Genomic DNA, 206 nt, shown 5'->3' with positions numbered 1-206 from the left:
TGGTATCCCCATACTCAGGAGGAGTAGTAGAATGTGTTTTTGGGTGTAATTCTAACGATGCCTATGCTGTGTGTTAGATATATCTTAGTAATTTATAGCTTTGTGTAGAAAAAAAATATTTTTTCTTCACATAGTTGTCAATTACTAAGATATATCTAACACAAGGCATAGGCATCGTTAGAATTACACCCAAAAACACATTCTAC

Source organism: Nanorana parkeri, unplaced genomic scaffold (assembly GCF_000935625.1).
Source record: "Nanorana parkeri isolate BGI_ZX_2015 unplaced genomic scaffold, ASM93562v1 scaffold1137, whole genome shotgun sequence".
Taxonomy (NCBI): Eukaryota; Metazoa; Chordata; class Amphibia; order Anura; family Dicroglossidae; genus Nanorana; species Nanorana parkeri.
Note: the sequence above shows the minus strand (reverse complement) of the source record.